A 22,577-nucleotide genomic window follows, 5' to 3' on the forward strand; every position below is an offset into this window, starting at 1 on the left:
TACTCATTGGAGTTTAGGAAACTGAGAGCTGACCTTATTCAAACATAGTGAGATTCTGAAGATGCTTGACAGGATAGATACTGAGAGAGTGTTTCCTCTCATGGGGAAGTCTAGAACTGGAGGTATAGTTTCAGAATAAGGGGCTGTCCACTTAAGATAGAGATGAGGAGGAATTTCTTCTCTCAAGCTGTGATATTCAAGAATGAGGTAGACAGATTTTTGAACTATATGAGAGTCAAAGGTGATGGGGAACAGGCAGGAAAGTAGATTTGAGGCCAAGATCAATCAACCATAATTTTGTTGAATGGCACAACAGGCTTGAAGGGCCATTTGGCCTTCTCCTGCTCCGATTTCTTAGTACCGAAACAGCATTCAGTCACAAATAACATCTTATGTGACTATGACGACTCTCTCTCTCTCTCTTCATCCTTCTCCACCTGTCCGCAGCCTTTAACATAGTTGATCACAGCATCCTCCTGCAATCTTTCTCCACTCTTATTTGGCTGGTTGGAATTGCACTCGACTAGTTTCAATCTGGTCTGTTCAGTAGCAGGCAGAAAATCATGAGTAATAACTTCTCTTGCTACTCCCACACTGTAATCTCTGATGCTCCCTCAAGGATCCAACTCCAGCCCCCTCCAATTACTCATTCACATGCTGCCACTTAATAATGTCACCTGGAAACACAGCGTCAGTTTCTATATGTATACTGACGACGCTCCGTGGTACCTCACCACCACCTTTCTCGACCCTTCCACTGTATCAACATTGAATGCTGGATGTTGGACAAGCAATGTGACAATGAGCAGAAATTCCTTCCAACTAAATACTTACCTTTGGTACTGTCCACAAATCGCATTCCCTAGCCATCCACTTGAGCCCTTTCCCCGGCAACTGTCTGAGGCCAAACAAGACTGTTCACAACTTAGTTATCACACTGGTCTCTAAGATGAGCTTCTGATCACATATCTGCACCATCACAAAAATGGTCTATTTCCACCTCCGTAACATCACATGAATCCACGCATTTTAAAAATTATTTCAGAATGCGGGCATCGCTGGTTAGGCCAGCATCTATTGCCCATCCCCAAATGCCCTTGTGAAGGTGATGGTTAGTTGCCTTCTTGAGCTGCTGCAGTCCATGTGGTGTAGGTACACCCACAGTGCTGTTAGGAAAGGAGTTTCCGCATTTTGACACAGTGACCGTGAAGGAACGGTGATATAGTTCCAAGTCAGGAATGGTGTGTGGTTTGGAGGGTTGCTTGCGGGTGATGGTGCTCCCACACATCTGCTGCCCTTGTCCTTCTGGGTGGTAAAGTTGCAGGTTTGTAACGTGCTGAGTAAGGAGCCTTGGTGAGTTCCTGCTGTGCATTTTGTAGATGGTATACACTGCTGCCACTGTGCGTTGGTGCTGGAGAGATTGAATGTTGAAGGTGGTGCCAATCAAGCGGGCTGCTTTGTCCTGGATGGTGTTAAGCTTCTTGATTGTTGTTAGAACTGCACTCATCCAGGCAAGATTAGGGTATTCCATTACACTACTGATGTGAGCCTTATAGATGGTGGACAGACTTTGGGCAGTCACGGGGTGGGGGGGGAGAGTTAAGTTTCTGGCCAATGGTAACCCCCAGAATGTTGATAGTGGGGGATTCAGCAACAGCAAAGCCATTGAATGTCAAGGAGAGATGGCTGGATTCTCTCTTGTTGGAGATGGTCATTGCCTGGCACTTGTGTGGCATGCATGTTACTTGCTAATTATCAGCCCAAGCCTGAATGTTGTTCTGGACATGCTGTACATAGATATGATCTGCTTCAGTATCTGAGGAGTCGCGAATGGTACTAAAAATTATGCAATTATCAGTGAACATCCCACTTCTGACCTTATGATGGAGGAATGGTCAATGATGAAGCAGCAAGATGGTTGAACCTAGGACACTACCCGATTAACACCTGCAGTGATATCCCGGGAATGAGATGATTGACTTCCAACAACCACAACCATCTTCCTTTGTGCTGGGTATGACTCCAACCTATGGAAAGATTTCACCCCCCCGACCCTGCTTCCCATTGACTCCAATTTTGCTAGGGCTCCTCGAGGCCACACTCAGTCAAATGCTGCCTTGATGTAAAGGGCAGTCACTCTGACCGGAGTTTAACTCTTCTGTCCATGATTGGACTAAGGCTGTAATGACATCAGGAGCTGGTGGCCCTGGCGGAACCCAAACTGAATGGCAGTGATCAGGTTATTGCTGAGTAAGTGCCGCTTGATAGCACTGTCAATGACAGCTTCCATCACTTTGCTGATGATCGAGAGTAGACTGATGGGGCAGTAATTGGTCGGGTTGGATTTGTTCTGCTTTTTGTGGATAGGACATACAATTTTCTATATTGTTGGGTTAGTAGCTGTACTGGAACGGTTTGCTTGGGCTGCAACTAGTTCTGGAGCATAAGTCTTCAGTACTATCGCCAGAATGCTGTCAGGGCCAATTGCCTTTGCAGTATCCAGTGCCTTCAACGGTTTCTTGATATCACATGGAGTGAATCAAATTGGCTGAACACTGGCTTCTGTGATGCTGGGGACCTCAGGAGGAAGCTGAGATGGATCATCTACTCAGCACTTCTAGCTGAAGATGGCTGCAAATGCTTCAGCCTTATCTTTTGCACCGATGTGCTGGGCTCCCCCATCATTGAGGATGGGGATAATTGTGGAGCCTCCTCCAGTTATTTGTTAATTGCCCACCATCATTCGTGACTGGATGTGGCAGGACTGCAGAGCTCAGATCTGGTCCATTGGTTGTGGGATCGCTTAGCTCTGTCTATTGCGTGATGCTTCCGAGGTTTGACATGCAAGCAGTTCTGTGTTGTAGCTTTACAAGGTTGGCATCTCATTTTTAGGTATGCCTGGTGATGCTCCTGGCCTGCCCTCCTGCATGCTTCATTGAACTAGGGCTGATCCCCCAGCTTGAAGGTAATGGTATAAGTGAGGGATATGTCAGGCCATGAGGCTACCAATTGTGGTTGAATACAACTCTGCTACTGCTGATGGCCCACAGTGCCTTACGGATGACCAGTTTTGAGTCGCTAGATCTGTTCAAAATCTATCCCATTTAACACAATGGTAGTGCCACACAACACAATGGAGGGTATCCTCAATGTGAAGATGGGACTTTGTCTCCACAAGGACTGTGTGGTGGTCACTCCTACCAATACTGTCAAGGACATATGCATCTACGACAAGTAGACTGGCGAGGGTGTGGTCAAGTAGGTTTTTCCCTCATTGGTTCCCGCTCCACCTACTACAAACCCAGTCTTGCAGCTATGTCCTTTAGGACTCGGCTACCTCGGTCAGTAGTGGTGCCACTGAGCCACTCTTGGTGATTGACATTGAAGACCCCGACCCAGAGTACATTCTGTGCTCTTGCCACCTTCAGTGCTTCTTCCAAGTGATGTTCAACATGGAAGAGCACTGATTCACCAGCTGGCGGTGGGTGCAGGGGGGTGGTTGGTAACCAGCAGGAAGTTTCCTTGCCCATGTTTGATCTGATGCCATAAGGCTTCATGGAGTCCAGAGTCGATGTTAAGGACTCCAAGGGCAACTCCCTCCCAACTGTATACCACTGCGCTGCCAACTCTAGTGGGTCTGTCCTGTTGGTGGGACAGGATATACCCAGAGATGGTGACGATGATGTCTGGGACATGGCCTGTAAGGTATGATTCCGAGAGTATGACTATGTCGGGGTGTTGCTTGACAAGTCTGTAGGACAGCTCTCCCACTTTTGGCACAAGCCCCCATATGTTAGTAAGGATGACTTTGCAGGGTCGACAGGGCTGGATATGCAGCAGTAGTTTCTGGTGTCCAGTTTCACGCTGGGTGGTCTGCCTGATTTCATTGACTTCATAGTGGTTTGATGCAACTGAGCGGCTTACTGAACCATTTCAGAGGGCGTTTAAGAGTCAACCACATTGCTGTGTGTTTGGGGGTCACACGTAGGCCTAGCCAGGGAAAAGTGGCAGATTTCCTTCCCTAAAGGACATTAATGAACCAGGTGGGTTTTAACAACAATGGTTTCACGGTCACCATTACTGAGACTAGCTTTTGATTTCAGATTTAATTCCAACTGCCGTGGTAGGATTTGAACCCATGTCCTCAGAGCATTAGCCTGGACTTCTGGATTGCTAGTGCAGTGACAATGCCACTACACCACTGCCTCCCCCACCCTGTCTCAGTTTATCTGCTGCTGAAACCCTCATCCATGCTTCTTACCTTGCAACTTGATTTTTCCAATGCACTCCAAGCTGGCCTCCCATTTTGTACCCTTTGTAAGCCATGCAAAACTTTGCTGCCCCTGTCCTAACTCACATCAAGTCAAATTCACCCATCACTACTGTGGTCGCTGACCTACATTAACTCCCGGTTAAGCAACACCTCTATATTACAATTCTCATTCTTGGTGCAAATCCCTCTATGGCCTTGTTCTTCCCTTGTGATGTGGCCTCCGCCAGAGCAAAACACACCAGGACAAAGCAACCCACTTGAATGGCACCCCCAACCACCACCTTAAACATTCACTCCTTCCACCACTGACGCACAGTGGCATCATTAAGTACCATCGACACGATGCACTGCAGCATTCACCGAGACTGCTTCGACAGCACCTTCCACCCACGACCACTACTATCTACTATAAGCAAATAAATATTTGTGCCTCCAATTTTGTCTTCAGCATCCTTGATTGTAATTGCTCCACCACTGGCAGCTTTGCCTTCAGTTGCTAAGGCCCTCACTTGTGTAATGTGCTCCATAAACCCTTTGACCCTTCTTTCCTCCTTTAAGATACTTGTTAAACCTACTTCTTTGATCAAGCTTTTAGTTATTTGCCCTAATATCTCCTTATGTGGCTTGGTGTCAAATTTTGTTCAATAATGCTCCTGTGAAGCACCTTGGGATGTTTTACTACTTTAAAGATGATATATAAATATAAATATAAATGATTGTTGAATGCCTTCAGTTAACAGGCATTGTTTTAGTAGTGCTGTTCAACCTTTGGGTCGATGTTTCTGACTGACTGGTGACAGGATAAAGCATACAGCTCTGCATGATTATACCTTATTAAAAAAATGACAGAATACAATATTTATATATTGTTGCATTTTAAAAATTACTTCATGTGCAATGTTTCTACTTAACAGGCAGTATATGTTGGTATATCAGCGTACTGGCATGGAGGAGTGAGGGAGTTGAATTAACACCAATTACGATATTTTGGGGAGGCAGTGGCTTAATGGTATTGTCACTCGACTGGTAATCAGAGGCCCAGGGCAATGCTCTGGGGACCTAGGTTTGAATCCCACCAAGGCGGACGGTGGAATTTGAATTCAATAAATTAAAAGTCTAATGATAACCATGAAACCATTGCCAATTGTCGTAAAAACCCATCTGGTTCACTGATGTCCTTATCTGGCCGGGTCTACAGGTGACTCCAGACCCACAATGTGGTTGACTCTTAAATGCCCTCTGAACAAGGGTAATTAGGGATGGGCAATAAATGCTGGCCTAGCCAGCATCCATTAAAAAAAATTATTTAACACTGCTTAATTTGTGCACATGCATCTGATTTCCTGGTACTGTTGGGTTGAAGTACCCCTCACTACTTTTCATTCCGAGCAAAGCCCCATATGCCACCAGAGCAATTAAGAAGAAAAAAAAGTTTACTGCATCTTAATTACCTCAGGAACTACCACCCAATATATGGCATTCCAAATACCGTACATTAAAAACTGATAGCACATGCACACACTGTCAGAGAATAATTAAATGTCTTTAGTCATGAAGGGAATGCAGACACAGTCAGCTGTGTATTCATTCCTTTTTAAAAAATTTATGTTTTTGTTCAGGCCAGTAAAAGAACATGCGTTTACAGAGCACCTTCTGAAATCTCAGAACATCCAAAAAGTGTTTAACAGTTTCTCCACGTGATATCAAGAAACGGCTGAAGGCACTGGATACTGCAAAGGCTATGGGCCTTGACAATATTCCGGCAATAGTACTGAAGACTTGTGCTCCAGAACTTGCTGCGCCCCTAGCCAAGCTGCCCCAGTACAGTTGCAACACTGGCATCTACCCAGCAATGTGGAAAATTGTCCAGGTATGTCCTGCACACAAAAAGCAGGACAAGTCCAACCCAGCCACTTACCGCCCCATCAGTCTATTCTCGATCATCAGTAAAGTGACGGAAGGCATCATCAACAGTGCAATCAAGCAGCACTTCCTTAGCAATAACCTGCTCACTGGCGCTCAGTTTGGGTTCTGCCAGGGCCACTTAGCTCCTGACCTCATTACAACCTTGGTTTAAACATGGACAAAAGGGCTGAAATCCAGAGGCGACGTCAGGGTGACTACCCTTGACATCAAGGCCGCACTTGATGAGTGTGGCATCAAGGAGCCCTAGCAAAACTGGAGTCAATGGGAATTGGGGGAAAACTCTCTGCTGGTTGGAGTCATACCTAGCAGAAAGGAAGATGGTTGTGGTTATTGGAGGTCAGTCATCTGAGCTCCAGGACATCACTGCAGGTGTTCCTCATGGTAGTGTCCTAAGCCCAACCATCTTCAGCTGCTTTTATCAATGACCTTCCTTCCATCACAAGGTCAGAACTGGGAATGTTCGCTGATGATTGCACGATGTTCAGCACCATTCGCAACTCCTCAGATACTGATGTAGTCCATGTCCAAATGCAGCAAGACCTGGACAATATCCAGGCTTGGGCTGACAAATGGCAAGTAACATTCGTGCCACACAAGTGCCAGGCAATGACCATCTCCAACAAGAGAGAATCTAACCATCGCCCTTTGACATTCAATGGCATTACCATCACTGAATCCCCCACTATCAACATCCTGGGGTCACCGTTGGCCAGAAACTGAACTGGACTAGCCATATAAATACCGTAGCTACAAAAGCAGGTCAGAGGCTAGGAATCCTGCAACGAGTAACTCACCTCCTGACTCCCCAAAGCCTGTCCACCATCTACAAGGCACAAGTCAGGAGTGTGATGGAATACTCTCCCTTTGCCTGGATGAGCGCAGCTCCAACAACACTCAAGAAGCTTGACACTGTCCAGGACAAAACAGCCCACTTGATTGGCACCACATCCACAAACATTCACTCCCTCCACCACCAACCCACAGTGGCTGCAATGTGTACCATCTACAAGATGCACTGCAGAAACACACCGAGGCTCCTTAGACAGCACCTTCCAAACCCACGACCACTACTATCTAGAAGGACAAGGGCAGCGGGTACATGGGAACACCACCACTTGGAAGATCCCCTCCAAGTCACCCACCATCCTGACTTGGAAATGTATTGCTGTTCCTTCACTGTCACTGGGTCAAAATCCTGCAACTCCCTCCCTAACAGCACTGTGGCAGCTCACCACCACCTTCTCAAGACAATTAGGGATGGGCAATAAATACTGGCCGAGACAGCGAAGCCCACATCCTGTGAATGATTTAAAAAAAGAGAAATCCCCTTTGAAGGGTAGTCATTATTGTAATGTAGAAATAGCAGCCGATTTTTACATAGCGAGGTCCCAGAAACAGCATTGAAAATAAAATAACCAGGTCATCTGTTGTGACTGTTAATTAAGGGATAATGCTGGCCAGTGAAGGTTTTTAAACAAAAGGATAAGCATTTTAAATTGGAAGTGTTGGGGTTGCACTGGTAGTCAGCATAGGTCAACAAGGTCAAGAATGATGGGCGAATGAGACTTGGTGCAAAATAGGACTCGGATAGCCGAGTTTTGGAAGAGCTAAGAGAATGGGAGACTGGCTAGGACAGGATTAGAATAGTTAAGCCTGCATGAAAGTTTCAGCAGCAAATGGGGCTGAGGCAGGGAGTGTTACAGAGGTGCAAGAAGGCAGACTTTTTGAGGTGGGGAATATATGAGATTGAAGTTCACCTAGAATAGGATATAAAGGGTGTTAATAGTCCGGTTCAACTGGAGACATTTCTTGGGAAAGTCCAGAATCAGAAATATAAATGTGGTATTTGTAACATGGCCGAAGAAAATGTCACTGACAAGAAGGACTGAAATAAAAACAGAAAATGATGGAAATACTCAGCAGGTCTGGCAGCATCTGTGGAGAAAGAAGCAGAGTTAAATTTTTGAGTCCGTATGACTTTTCTTCAGACTCGAAGCGTTAACTCTTTTTCTCTCTCCACAGATGCTGACAGGCCTGCTGAGTTTTTCCAGCATTTTCTGTTTTTATTTCAGATTTCCAGCATTCACAGTATTTTGCTCTCATCAAGGACTGGATGTCAGAGAACAGGCAGACAACACAGAAGCAATAAGCAGTCAATACTGGTAGTGGAGGTAGAGCTGGGTGTTTTCAGCGTACAGGTGGAAACTGCGCAATGTCTTTGAATGCAGTCAAGTGACAGCATGTACATGAGAAAGAGGAGGAAGCATAGGATAGATGTTTCGGGACTCCAGATGTTATGGTGGTTGTCCAGAGTGGAACCAAGTGATGACAATCCCACTGAGATGGACAGCAGGGGAGCAGTGTTGGATGAGCATGGGTGGTCAAGTGTGGCAAATTTTACTGTGTGCTGGATGAGAGGGCAAAGCTGAGAATTGTGTCTCAAATGGAAATGTTTGGGGCATCACCTGTGGTTGTCTATTTTCTATTTTAATTTTAGACCTCCAGCATTTGCAGTGTTAATGTTATATCAATTATGTTTAATTTAATGCAGATGGAGGGCATTAATTGGGGGGGGTTCCATTTGACCAGATATAAAGAGACATGCACTGAAATTGGGGTATAGTTATGAGGTGTATACTTGTAATATTGCATCTGTTAAAAGTTGCATTGAGTAAGAATTTGTTCAAGTGCTATCCTTTACCAACTGGCTTTCTGGAGTACAGATATAAGACAGTTTTCTCCTCTATTTAGCCTTCAAAATCTGTGTTGCTCACATTCAGTGAAGAAAATCCTGTGGCTCATTCTGTTCAACTGTTATTGCCTTGTAAAGAAATCAATTATGTATTATGTATTTTGTTCCATTGTGGTTTTATTGACCTTCAAACATACAAAGGTTGAAAGACAAGATTCTTATCTCTCAGACATAGATGACAAAACATAACTCTTGTCTTGCACTTTGGTAATAGTTACTTTAAAAAATTGTTTGCAGTTTTAAACTTCATCAATGAAGTTCTTTGTCTTGAAGTAGGTGTGGCATCTGTGAAATATGTAGATATGTTACCCCTTTCTTCCCCAGGACAATTTTGCCCTAGCTTTCCAATTCTTACTGGGTATTACAAATTCAAGTCTGGCATGAATACTTCTTGGGAGGTAACTGATCGCACTGAGCCTAAAAACTATCTAAACATCTTGCCCTTTATGGGAGTTGGTTATCTGCTTGTACAACAGCATAACCCTTAATTCATTATCTGTGGAATATTTTCAGAATTTAGCCTATCATCTCCAGTATTCAACCCAAGCAGATGTACTGCACAATCAATCTCCAACCTTTTTCCAAACCTATCCAGCCCTACCGAAACTGTGTCTAGTAGAGTACTTAATCTTAGTCTTTTCCTCTCTCTCTCTCTCTCTTGAACCACATGTTCCCAAACAAATATTTATCTGGTTCCCTTTCAGGAGGAAATCAATGGCATGTCAAAATTCAGGGAGTGTTAATGTTGGAATATATTATGAAAAGGAGAAATTCAAAAGCAGTTAGGGAAAGTAAAGACAATAGATTAAATACAATGCAAGTTACTGAAAATACTTGATAATGGCTAATACATTTACTGTAAGTTAACAATGTAACAGAGATTGTTAATAATGTTCAGTCTAAAGACAAATTTGGAAAGCTTGAAGGAGCAAGGCTCAAGTTACAAATTGGATGTTATCAGAACAACCAGAAGCAGTTCCAATGCAATTAGTGCCAAGTTACCATCATATCCTCCAGAGTCGGTCCTGAGATCACAGCTGTTTACGCAAGTTAGCAAACTTGATAAGGTCATGGTATGTAGGATGAATTCATTTTCTGATATTAAATTTGTATGATAAAATAAATTGTGCTACTGAAAGGTATATTATTCAAAGTAAAATAATATTTAGCAACTAAGTAATTGGGGTTTTGGTTTCGAGTAGTACAAGGTTAACAGAAAATACAATATAACTTTTGAGTCGAATTTCAATGGGTCATTATCCATTAACAAAATATTCAGTTATCAAAATAAAATTATGTTGTAGTATCAACATTAATTTCGTTATTCACAGTAGGGAAACCAGAGGCAAGTCATGCTTTGCTTTCGTAACAGTTACTGTTGCCAAAAAGTAATGAATTATATGTGAAGTGCTTTGGGACATTTGAACTGTGATAAAACACAATATAAATTCAGGTCTCCCTCTCAAATTCCATTGCTCTCTGATCAACATTTCCTGATCAATTTTACAAACAGAAGTGAGAAATGTAAAGAGTGATAATGTGGATTGTGGGTAGGATACTAAACCCGATTGTCAAATATTGACTATCAGGTGGGAAAATTAGCAGGACAAACCTTTTGAATTTGCGCATACCATGTCATTCAATCTTCAAATGCACAAAATTTTTTGAGGAGCTGAGGGTGTGCAATGCTGTTCAAACAATTATTTCTCATCTGGAAAAAAGGTGTTTGATGGAATCATAATCCTAATGCATCCACCATTGCATCATGCTGCCTGAAAAATACAGTCCAGTACAAGAAAGCAGGAATACAGCTGTAATCTGCTCAATTCATCCAACTGTGGGAAACAGTAGTGGAATTACAATACCAACTGTATAGTACTACTGACTGCAAAGAACAGGGCCCTGTGTATTACTATATATAGCTTCCAGTGCATGTAAATGCGCCACACAGAGCCCGACTGAATCTTAAATTGGTTGTCAGCGTCATTTTTAGCACACTGAGGATTATTTAGCAAATGTTGCCCAATTGTGGAATCACATCTAATGTTGGACACCGCGTTTTGCATTTTGCAAGGACGGGCTGGTTGGGTATGGTCTGTACCTTGCCTATTGTGAGCAGCGAAAGGGACTGGCGCATTTGCGTGTACTGGAAGCTACACACAGTAATACACAGGGCCCTGTTCTTTGCAGACAGAAAGAGCATGTTCACACATTGCGCCTGTTTCAGCTGAACAAAATAAATGATAGCCATTCACTGGTTCATTCCTCAGGGCAATGCCTTGGCCAATCAGAGTCAAGCTACCTGGTTTAAAATTTCAAACAATGCTTGGCAGTTAACTGTGTCACCATTAACTGTTGCATTTTCCATGGCAATGCCTCTATCAATCAGAGTCCACTTGCCTGCCAATCAGTACTCTCTTCTCATACAGTATAAAGTTGTTGCCTCCCCTGACATTGGTATTGTGATTGTCCTGATGAGTGCAAGACGAAAAGCTTCAACAAAATGTCTTTATTCAGCAATACTCAAGTTCTGTACTACCAAACAACTATTTTATACAGTACTGCTACAGGCCATCCAAACTGAAGAACAGCCATATGTATTTGAGGTCACAATAGCTATTTAATATTCAGAAAGTTTTCTCAAAAGGGCATTATAAGCAACGATGTTAGAACTGCATTCTCCTTACATTTCTGTGTGATTTTTTTTCCCCCCTCAAGAATTATTTAATTGGTTCTGCCAGCCCTCCTGTACCTAACCCAAACTGGCCATTCTTGAAGTTTGACCTTGGCATTATCTCCCTCTTTTTAACCATCAGGAGTTTCAAAACCAAGCCTAGTTCTGATCACACACAAGCACGTTCCAATACTAAACCTAACACCTCTTTTGCTGGATGTGGGTGATTTTTATCTCATTCTGAATTTGCCTAGCGTCACTCAGTTGTATTCAAGTACTATGAAAACGTTTAAAATAAAACTAGACGGACCACCCAACACTGGCCAAGGCTTTGGGCCATGCGAGCCTTTGGTGTGCCCAATCGACTCTGCAAAGGCCTCCTCATTAACATCTGGGGACTTGTGCCAAAATTGGGAAAACTGTCTCACAAACAAGTTAAGCAACAGCCTGATCTAGTCAAACTCTGAATCATACCCTTCAGCCAAAGTGCTCCATCATCATCCCTAGGTATGTCTTATTGCACAGGGAGGACAGACCCACCAGAGATGGCAGCACTGTGGTACACAGTTGGCAGGGAACAGTTTTGAGCCCTCAGCTACTCTCATGACATCAGATCAAACATAGGCCAGGAAACCACCTGCTGATTACCACCTACCTACCTTCACTCAGGTAATGAAGCAGTAGTCCTCCATGTAGAGCACCCACTTAGAAGACACTGAGGGTGGAAAAGGCTCAGAATTTACTCTGGGTGGGGAACATCAATATCCATCACCAAAAGCGGCTCAGCAGCACCACTACTGAGTCCTGAAGGAAATATCTGTCAGACTCAGCCTACAGCAGAGGAGAGAATCAACATCAGGCAAAAACCTACAGGACCTCTTCCTCACTGATCTATCTGTCACAGATGCATTTGTTCATGACAGTACTGATACACGAGCACTGCATATTCTTTGTGGAGATAAAGTCCGGCCTTCACACTTCGGATACCCTCATCGTATTGCATAGCATTATCACTGTGATGGATTCAGAGCATATTTGTCAGCTTAAAACTGGTCATCCATGAGGTGCTGTGGGCTACAAGCAGAATTGTATTTCACCACAATTTGTACCCTCCATGCTCCATGCCCAGTATATTCTTCACCCCACTATAATCATCAAACCAGGGGATCAATCCTGGTTCAATGAGGAGATGAGGAAAGTATGCCAGTAGCAGCATACCTGGAAATGAGATGCCAACCTGGTGATGCTACAACATAGGGCTACACGCTTACTAAAACAGCAAAAGCAGCATTTGTTAGACAGAGCTAAGCAATCCCACAACCAACAGGTCAGATTTAAGCTTTAAAATCCTGCCACATCCAGCTATGATTGGTGGTAGACAACTAAACAACTGACAGGAGGAGGAGACTCCACGAATGTTCCCATCCTCAGCGGTGGGGACACGAGCACGAGTACAAAAGGAAAGGCCGAGCCACTTGATACTTCTAGCTGCAAGTGGATGAGCCATCTCGGCATCTTCCTGAGTTCCAATAATCCCAGAAGCCAGCCAATTTGATTCACTCTACATGATATCAAGAAACATCTGAGTGCATTGATTACAGAAAAGGTTATGGGCCCTGACAAGATCCAGATTGTAGTGCTTAAGACTTGTGCTCCAAAACAAGTCACAGCTCTAGCTAAGTTGTCCCAGAACAGCTAGTCCACACCCATATGCAGCGAGATGTGGACAACATTCAAACTTAGGCTGTTTAGTGGCAAAAAAACATCTGTCTCTCAGGTGCCAGAGAATGACCATCTCCAACAGAAGAACGTTACCCCCCACTCCCGGAATTTCAACATCATTAGGCTCACTGAATCCTCCACCAATTGAACAAAAACTTAACTGACTAGCCATATAAATATTGAGCTACAAGAGCAATAACTGATTTCCCGGCTCCCCAAAGCCTGTCCACCATCTACAAGGCACAAGTCAGGAGTGTGATAGAATACTCTCTACTTGCCTGGTGAGTGCAGCTTCAACAACTCAACTCAAGTAGCTTGAAACCATCCAGGACAAAGCGGCCTTTTTGATTGGCATCCCATCCACCACCTTAAACATCAACTCCCACTACCACCAGGGCACTGTGGCTGCAGTATATGCCATCAACAAGTTCGATGCAGCAACTCATCAATGTAAGAAGGGCAGAAAGCATTTGCGGGATAAATAGGTTAAGTAAGTGGACTTAAGTTTGTCAGATGCAGTCAAATGTGGGGTAATGTAAGGTAGTCCACTTTAGTAGAAGAACCGAAAAACAGAATATTATTTAAATGGAGAGAGACTGCAGAATGCTGCAGCACAGAGGGATCTGGGTATCCCTGTACGTGAGTCACAAAAAGTTAGCATGCAGGTACAGCAAGTAACTAGGGAGGCAAGTGGAATGTTAGCCTTTACTATAATGGGGATGGAGAATAAAAGTAGGGAGGTCTTGCTACAACTGTACAGGGTATTGGTGACACCAGGCCTAGGGTACTGCGAACAGTTTTGGTCTCCTTATTTAAGGAGCGATGAACTTGCTTTGGCGGCTGTTCAGAGAAGGTTCACTAGACTGATTCCTGGGATGAAGCAGTTGTCTTGTGAGGAAAGATTAACAGGTTGGGCCTGTACTCATTGAAGTTTCTTGAGGGGTAATCTCATTGAAACATAAAAAGATTCTGAAGGGGCTTGACTGGGTAGATACTGAAAGTATGTTTCTCTTCCTGGGGGAATCTAGAACTAGGGGGCAGTTTCAAAATAAGGGGTTGTCCTTTAAGACAGAGATGAAGAGGAATTTCTTCTCTCAGAAGGTCATTAATCTTTGGAATTCTCTACCACAGAGAGCAGTGGAGGCTGCGTCATTGAACATATTCCAGGCTAAGTTAATCAGATTTTTGATCTACAAGGAAATCAGGGTTATGGGCGGCAGGCGAGAAAGCCGAGTTCAGGCCATAATCAGATCAGCCGTGATCTTACTGATGGCAGAGCAGGTTTGATATATGGCCCATTTCTGCTCCTATTTCATATGGCATTATGCTTCCAAATCCACAACTTTTCTGTTGCCTAGAAAAACAAAGGCAGCAGGCACATGGAAACATCACCATCTGAAAGTTCCCCAAGTCACACACCATCCTGACTTGGGAAATATTCCTTCATCGCCTCAGTCAAAATCTTGGAGCTCCTTACCTAACAGCAACTTTGAAGTACCTATACTACACGGTTCAAGACAGCAACTCACCATCAAGTGCAATAAATGCTGGCCTTGCCAGCGACACTTCTATCATATGAATAAATATTGTTAAAAATTGCTGTCTCACCTCAGATTAGCTAACAGAACAAACATCAGAATTAGAGAGTTAGGCATAGGTGGGGTAAACAGAAGGGGAAGCTGCGCTAGAAGGCTGGACAATCAGGAGAGGGCTTTGGGAAAGTTCATAGAAGCCAGCAGGAAAGCATTGGAGTAACAAAAAGATGAGGGGGATATGAATGAGGGCTTCGTTGGCAGATGGACTGAGATAAGGGAAGAGGCAGGCAATGTTATGCAGGGGGAGGTGGGTCCTCTTTTGTCATTGAGTGTGTATAAGGTCAGAAACTCAGCTTGGCCCTGGACAGGATGTCGAGGTTCTCAACAGGGTTGTTTAGTTTGAGATAGTAGCCAGAAGGGAGAAAGTGTCAGTGTCAAGGGTGCTAAGTTTATGCTTGAGGCTTTGACCTTTCCAATGTTTAGCCGGAGTATATTATAGCTCATTTAAGTATGGATGTCAGGCAACCAGTCTGATACAAGAAGCAATAGAGCGATTAAGAGAGGTGGCATTAAAGTATAACTGGGTATTATTAGTATACATGTAGAAATTGATCCCACGTTTGCAGATAATGCTAAGGAGTAACAGTTGAAAAGGTGGGTACAGGACCACAATGGTCTCCACAGGTGACACCATTAGAGTGACAAAATAAGCCATTGCAAGAGATGCACTGGCTTCAATCAAATTAGCAAGGCGGAAACAAGAAATGGTTATCTCACCAATGAGAACAATGGAGGAGAGGTGTTAAGAGTAGGGTGGTGTGATCACTCATGTAGAAGAGCCAATGAAAAAGAAATATAATTTGCAACTTTGCTTAGGGCCATTTCAGTGCTATGGGAGGGGCAGAAGCCTGTTCAATGGATTCAAACAGGAAGTTGCAGGCAATAGATATGGATCCGAGAGGTAACATGTTCAAGGACCTTGGAGAGGTGAGGAAGCTGGAAATGGGGTGGTAGATAGAGGGATCGAGGTGGATTTTTTAAGCAGAAACAAATGCCTGGGGGTTCAAAAATGAGGTGCACAGTACTTGAGGAGAAGTAAGCATTTATAATGTTAGCTAGCACGGGGGCCAGGAAGGGAAGTTGGGTGGTCATGGGTTAATTAAGAATCATATAAAAGATCTGAGCAAAATGGCCTATTTTAACAGTAAAAGAAATTGAGCAAGAAAAGACAAAATCAAGATAAATTTGACACTCAGAAACAGAAACAGTTGGGATTACCAAAAATATTGTGGAGACTAGATATTTTGAAGTTTGATAAGTAAATTTAGAATTTAATTGAATAAATCCTATTTATTGTTGGCTAGAACAAAATAATAGCAATGACATAGATGACTATGTGGGGGGTAGGATAAGTAAGTTTGCGGATGACACAAAGATTGGCCGGGTGGTTAATAGTGAGGTTGAGTGTCTTGGGCTACAGGAAGATGTAGACGGGATGGTCAAATGGGCAGATAAGTGGCAGATGGAATTTAAGCCTGAAAAGGGTGAGGTGATACACTTTGGAAGGAGTAATTTGACAAGGAAGTATTTAATGAACAGCATGACACTAGGAAGTTCTGAGGAACAAAGGGACCTTGGCGTGTGTGTCCATAGATCTCTGAAGGCGGAGAGGCATGTTAGTGGGGTGGTGAAAAAGGCATTTGGGACACTTGCCTTTATCAATCGAGGCATAGATTACAAAAATAGGGAAGTCAGGTTGGAGTTGTATAGAACCTTAGTGAGGCCACAGATGGAGTACTGTGTGCAGTTCTGGTTGCCACATTATAGGAAGGATGTGATTGCACTGGATGGGGTGCAGAGGAGATTCACCAGGATGTTGCCTGGGGTGAAACATTTAAATTATGAAGAACTTGGGTTGTTTTCGTTGGAGCAGAGAAGACTAAGGGGGCGACCTGATCGAGGTGCACAAGATTATAAGGGGCATGGACAGGGTGGATAAGGAGCAGCTGTTCCCCTTAGTTGAAGGGTCAGTCACGAGGGGACACAAGTTCAAGTTGAGAGGCAGGAGGTTCAGGGGGGATGTGAGGAAAAACTTTTTTGCGCAGAGGGCAATGACGGTTTGGAATGGGTGGTGGAGGCGGGTTGCCTCACATCCTTTAAAAAGTACCTGGATGAGCACTTGGCACGTCATAACATTCAAGGCTATGGGCCAAGTGCTGGTAAATGGGATTAGATAGGTAGGTCAGGTGTTTCTCACGTGTCGGTGCAGACTCGAAGGGCCTCTTCTGCACTATGTGATTCTGTGACAAATGCTGGGCTGTCATAAAAGTCAAACTGGTTGACTGTCCTTAGGGAGGTGCTTGCCACCCCCTACCTGCTCCAGCTTACACCCAGTGGTTGATTTCTCGGTCAGAGGTAGCACTCACATCTCTGAATCAGAACGTTCTCTCTCTTCCAAAGTTCTCTTGATTCCAGAAATGATCCTTTAGATTAGAAAATTGCATGTCACTCCACTATTTAAAAATGATAATAGAAGGAAAACCAGAGAATTTTAGACCATTTAGCCTAATATCTGTTGGCAGGAAATTGCTAGAGTTTATAATTAAGGATAGGGTGACAGAACATCTTGAAAACTTTCAGCTGATCAAACAGCCAGAATGGATTTGTAAAGGGAAGGTCAAGCTTGACAAACCTGATTGAATTTTTTTGAACAGATGTCTAAAGTAGTAGACAGGAGAATCTCTATGGATGTTATTTATATGGACTTCCAGAAGGCATTTGATAAAGTCCCTCATAAGAGAATGCTAGGTGAAGATGAAGCTCATGGAATTGAAAGCAAATTATTGACCTGATGAGAACATTGGCTGACTAGCAGGAGACAGAGAGTAAACATATTGGGCAGGTACTCAGATTGGCAGGATGTGACTTGTGGTGTCCCGCAAGGATATGTATTGGGGCCTTAATTATTCACTGCATTTATTAATGATTTAGAAGATGGAACAGAAAGCCACAATCAAATCTACTGATGACAAAGAGAGGCTGCATTGTAAGCAGTGTAGATGGAAGCATAAAATACAAAGAGATATTGACAGCTTAAGGGAATGGACAAAACTGTGGCAAGTGGATTTCAATGTAGGCAAATGTGAAGTCATTCACATTGAAACTACAAAAGAACAAAACAGGGTACTTGCTAAAAACCAAGCCTCGAACCCTCCACCCATACAAACTACCACCCCATCTCCAAAGGTCCTGGACATGTTCTTAGTTCCTAAATCCGTGCCCAACTTTCATCAAACTCCATGTTTGAATCCCTCCACCCTTGCCACACGATCGAAACAGCTCATAGCAATGTCACAATTGACATCCTATGTGACTGTGACAAAGGGAAAATATCCCTCCTTGCCTTTGTCGACCTGTCTGACACAGGAGATCAAACCGTCTTCCTCCAAGACCTCTCCACTATCGTCCAAGTGGGTTGGACTGCACTTGCTGGATTCCATTCTTACCTATCTAATTCTAGCCAGAGAATCACTTGCAATGGCTTCCTTTCCTGCTCCCACATCATTACTAAAGATCTGCCCTTGGGCCACCACCAACCCCCTCCGCCACTTCTCACTCTACATGCTGGGTCTCGATGACATCAGCTGAAAACATGTCAGTTTCCACATGTACGTTGGCAACACCCAACTCTACCTGACCACCAGTTCTTTGGGCCTTTCCACTGTCTATGACTTGTCGCAGTGCTTGCCTGTTGTCCAATACCAGAAATTTCTTCCAACTACATATTGGGAAGACTGAAGCCATTGTCTTTCAGTCCCCTCCAAATTCTGCTGCTGAGTCATTGGCGCCAACTCTCTCCCTGGCAACTGGCCGAGGCTGAAACAGATTGTCCAGCTTTCAATTACATATCCATGCCATCCTTAAGACTGCCAATTTCAATTTTCTGAACATCCTCCCAACACCACTACCACTCACCTGCCGTTGAAACCCTCATTCATGCTTTTATTACCTCTAGACTGGATTATTCCAATGCACTCCTGGCCAGCCTCCCAGTTTTACCTTCTGTAAATTTGTGGTCACCGAGAACTCAGCTGCCTATGTTCTATCTCTCACAAAGTCCCGCTCACCTATCATTGCTGTTCTTGCTGACCTACAATGGCTCCCAGTTAAGTAACGCCTTGATTTTCATATTCCCATTCTTGTTTTCAAATCCCTCCAGGGCCTCGCCCCTCCCTATCTTTGTTAGTGTTCTAACCCCACAACTGTTCAAGTTACCTGTGCTCCTCTAATTCTCGCCTCTTAAGCATGCCTGATTTTCATCATGCCACCATTGGCAGCCATGCTTACAGTTGCTTGGGCGCTAGGGTCTGAAATTCTCTCCCGAAACCTCTTCACCTCTCAACCTTGCTTCCCTTCTTTAAGACAGTTCTTGAAATCTACCTCTCTGAGCATGCTTTTGGTCACCTGCCTTAGTATCTCCTTACGTGGCTTGATGTCATATTTTGTTCTATAATGCCCATGAGGTGCCTTGGGATGTTTTATTATGTAAAAGGTGCTATACAAATTGTAGTTATTGAAAAGTTAGAAACATTGGAGGCCCAGAGAATTGGAGTCCAGTTACACAGATCATTAAAATGTCACGAACAGATACTGAAAATAATCAAGAAGGCTAATGGAATACTGGCCTTTATATCTAGGGGACTAGAATATTCCAGGGTAGAAATCATGTTTCAGCTATATAAAGTCCTGGTTATACTGCAACTTGAGCACTGTGAGCACCTTAGGAAGATATACCGGCCTTGGAGGGGGTGCAACATAGATCTACCAGAATGTTACCTGGACACCAATGGCTAAATTATGAAGAGAAATTTCTGCAGGTTGGGGAATCTTGGGCTAGGGAGTACTGTATAAAAGTCGTCATGAAAATATAATAATTTTTATAATATTATTGTGATTTATAGCAAAGGTAGATTAATGGTGGGGTTTGGATTAGTTTCTCTGTGTGAGGCTGTGTGTGTGTGGGGGGGGGGGTTTAATTGAATTGCAGGCAGCAAGTTTGGAGCTTTTGAGTTATCAAAAGAGAAGCTAGGTTTGAAATGCTAAATATGTAAACATGGCTGAAATTTTAGAATTTGAGGTGTGAGGAACATTTGCATTTTTAGATAAACCAGAGTAGTGAATTTCAAAGAAATGGTAAGGTCTTACGCCTAGCCATAAGAGGCTGTGTTTATTTTTCCCAAAGGTTACTGATAATATGAGTACTACGGAAGATTTATATTATGGAAAAAGTAAAGTTGCAAAGATATATTAAGACAATAGAATTTACATTAAAAAGGGAGAAACCTGTATAAAGGAGATGAGGTTATGTGCATTCTAAGATCTAATAAGTGTGAAAAGCCTCCAGCCTATATGTACCAAGTTGCTGTCTACAGGAATTGAAGCCAAGAAAACTCACTGTGAATATCACTGTCCAGGGTATTGTGTGCTTTGCCTGGGTCTGTTGAAATCTATTTTGTTTTACTGTTGCCTCAATGGAGGTGTAGCTGACAGTCAGCTTAATAAGGCGAGCTAGGAGTTATTGTAGTGGTAATTTATAGACTTTGTGTGCTTAAAATAATTTCTTTTATTAATAGATGTTTAATTTAGTTTTGTAAAATACCTCTAAGACTCGGTAGACTTATTACTTCTGAATTCAAGGCAAGCATCTCGAAATAAAAATACAAATTGCACAAACAGTTGTGGCAGCTGTTTCAAGTTTCCCTCTGGGATTTGAGCAGCTCAGTATTCACCATGTGCTGTGCCATAACAGAGTCAGAAGGGCTCAAGGGACTAACTCTTGTTTCTATATTCCTAGGTTCAAGTCCCACTCCAGACGTTTGTGAACAAAGTCTAGGCTGACACTCCAGTGCCCTACTCAGGAAGTGCTAGACTGCTGAAGATGTCGTCTTTCAGGTGCGACAAGACATTAAATCAAGGCCCTGTATGTTCTCTAAGGTGCACTCTCTCTTAGAAGAGCAGAGGTGTTCTCTCCTGGTTGTAGCTGTTTGCGGGAGCTTGCTGCATGTCACATTGCAACAGTAATTGCACTTCAAAAGAAATTTGTTAGCTGTGAAACACTTTAGGACATCCTGAAGACATAAAGGATGCTGCACAAATGCAAGTTCTTTCTTTTAGTGCTCTAAGGGCAACAAGGAATTAGCAGGAAACATTATCTTACCACTCCCATAATAATAAAGAAAAGCAATGAAAATTACCTTTGATATATCAAAGGGAAAAAATTAGGAGAGAGGCTAATGGCAACAATGGAATGGGAATGTTTAGCTATAAACAGCAGCATGTGTTCATTAGAATCACTGATCAAAATTTCCAGTGTTTTCGGAAACTGCCCAATCATACATTGCAGTACCAATAGCGAGTGTTAGGCCAGCTCCCCGGGACACAGAAAATCTGCATCAGGTGTTCTTATATGAGATTTACTGGAAGTAGCAACTATTCTTACAAAAGCAACACCGTGTGCATGCTGGAAATCTGAAATAAAATGGAAAATGCTAGAAATACTCAGAAGGTCTAAAGCATCTGAGAAGGGAGAAACAGAGTCAATGTTTCAAGTCAATGACCTTTCATTAGAACTCAAAAAATTGAGAGCTGCAAAAGGTTTTAAGCACAAAGAGAGGGAAAGACAGAGGGCGAGGAAGAACAAAAGACAAGGTCACAGGCCCAAAACATTAACTCTCTTTCTCTCTCCACTGATGCTGCCAGACCTGCTGAATGTTTCCAGCACATTTTACTTTGTTCCATTTTATTTTTCTCAGCTCATCAGGCTGCAAAATAGAAACACTCCTATCCTCCAGCTCCAATTCTCAAACTGTGGGCACTTATAGTTCAGCAGCCAAAGCTATTATATAAGACCAAAGTTTTACATGTAATGCGTACAGAATGTGCTTCGAAAATGGGGACGAAATGCATTTGCTATACTAGTTCATTTATTCCCTATCCTCTAACCCTGTTCCCTCTGAAGAGAACAGATGTGCAATCCCATAGGAGAACACACACATAAACACTTCACATAGCTCCTAATGATATATTTCATGTGGGATCCAATTATCTCCTTGCACTCCTAGCTATCTGGATTAAATGATTTTGGATTGCTGCATCAATATTCCTGGAAAATCTCTTTGCTCCTATTAGATCAAGGTGCAGCCTGCAGCTCCTTCCCTCGTCCTGGTAATGTTCTCCATTATTAATGAAAATAAATACCACCAAAATGCCAGTAATTCACTTATATGCTTAAATATTCTTGTATGCTTCTCCTTTCCCCAAAGTACAGTAGGCATACCAGTAAATATTACTTTTTATTCCTTATCTTAAATACATATTATGGTTAGCACCTTGGATACACAAATCAAGCACAGAGTGGAGAAAACAACCTTCCAAGATCACGAGAAACAAATTCCACTTACAGAATTGTCATTAGACCTTTGAGACAGAAGACAAGGAAGGAAGCATTGAATAGCAAGATGTGTAAACCAATAACTATAATGTTGTGCATCACAGTTCTTGAGAGATTCTTTTAATTCATTATTTTACAATTCTCCCACAACTAACAAGACCTGTATTCACCAGTACTTTAGTCTGGCATGTTATACACGTCAGCCTTGGCAACCTTGCATTCTCAGTGCACTCATCTACAGTGGT

At 43.1% G+C, this 22,577-nt stretch overlaps 1 protein-coding gene and 1 long non-coding RNA gene across 7 annotated transcripts in view; one reads left to right on the top strand and one right to left on the bottom strand.

Annotated features, from left to right (window-relative positions):
* The window catches only part of LOC144679088 (uncharacterized), a 71,990-nt gene that overhangs the window by 30,280 nt on the left and 19,133 nt on the right, over positions 1-22,577 (bottom strand). For 2 of the 6 annotated variants that reach the window (XM_078539378.1, XM_078539375.1), the window contains one exon: positions 12,285-12,456. The exons of the other annotated variants lie outside the window; for them this stretch is intronic. The gene's annotated coding sequence lies outside the window, so the exon portion shown is untranslated. The remainder of the gene's footprint in view (positions 1-12,284; positions 12,457-22,577) is intronic. 6 annotated transcript variants of the gene reach the window in all.
* On the top strand, positions 9,976-22,474 carry LOC144679089 (uncharacterized). Its single transcript, XR_013576243.1, has 3 exons — positions 9,976-10,024; positions 20,737-20,834; positions 22,268-22,474. It is a non-coding gene; the product is annotated as an uncharacterized LOC144679089 (long non-coding RNA).

This window comes from Cetorhinus maximus, chromosome 3 (genome assembly GCF_964194155.1).
Source record: "Cetorhinus maximus chromosome 3, sCetMax3.hap1.1, whole genome shotgun sequence".
NCBI classification, from domain to species: domain Eukaryota; kingdom Metazoa; phylum Chordata; class Chondrichthyes; order Lamniformes; family Cetorhinidae; genus Cetorhinus; species Cetorhinus maximus.